Genomic DNA, 916 nt, shown 5'->3' with positions numbered 1-916 from the left:
ATGTTGGACGAGAGATAGTGACTGTCAAATGAGCCACAGTATTGTCTCCATAGCTATAATATAGAATATAGATATAGCTCTGCAAACATCGTGACGCACAGTGAAAATGCCTATTTTGGAACAAACTACCCCAAAACATCAGGGAAGCCAACTCGCTAGACATCTTTAAAAGACAGCTTAAAACCTATCTCTTTGCTCAGGCATTTCACTGATAGATATCTGCTACCACCTAGTGGCAAGAGGAAACATCAGGGATATCCTGACACAACTTGTATTTATTCTTACCCTGCCTACTCTTTTACACTGCCTATCAAATTCATGTGTCGGTTATTGCACTTTTTACTTCTTACTGATCACTATTTTTAAACTGAATCATTTTAAACTATTCTTATTATTTGCTAGATCCAAATGTGAAACACTGTGATTATTTGTTCATGAATTACAGGAGTATTACTGAATAGAGAGCCTATTAGGATGCTAGATCCTAATGTGCCATATCTTGCTATGCTCGCTCATGCCTGTATTTTTTATGTCCGTTCTATTTTATAATTTCTTTTTTACTATTTTTAAACTGAATAATTTTAAACTATTTTTACTATTTGTGTTACTGAAAACTGTAAGCGGAGAGCCTATTGGGATGCTAGATCCTAATGTGAAACACTGTGATTCTACCTGTCTATCTTTTTATGCTCGCTTATGCCTGTATTTTTTACTGTTGTGAAGCACTTTGAACTGCAACCTCTGTATGAAAAGTGCTATACAAATAAAGTTATTATTATTATTATTATTATCTTTTAACGTGGCCCATTGACTACAGGGATGAGGATAATCGCTGGCGCTGAATGAGTTAAAAGACTTTCTCTCCCAAAGACAAAGTTATTGATGTTCCAGAGCATTAGAGTGGATAATATGTCAT

This window comes from Notolepis coatsorum (genome assembly GCF_963971535.1).
Source record: "Notolepis coatsorum genome assembly, chromosome: 7".
In the NCBI taxonomy this organism is placed as follows: Eukaryota; Metazoa; Chordata; class Actinopteri; order Aulopiformes; family Paralepididae; genus Notolepis; species Notolepis coatsorum.
The sequence above is the reverse complement of the archived record's forward strand: the minus strand, read 5'-3'. Positions refer to the sequence as shown.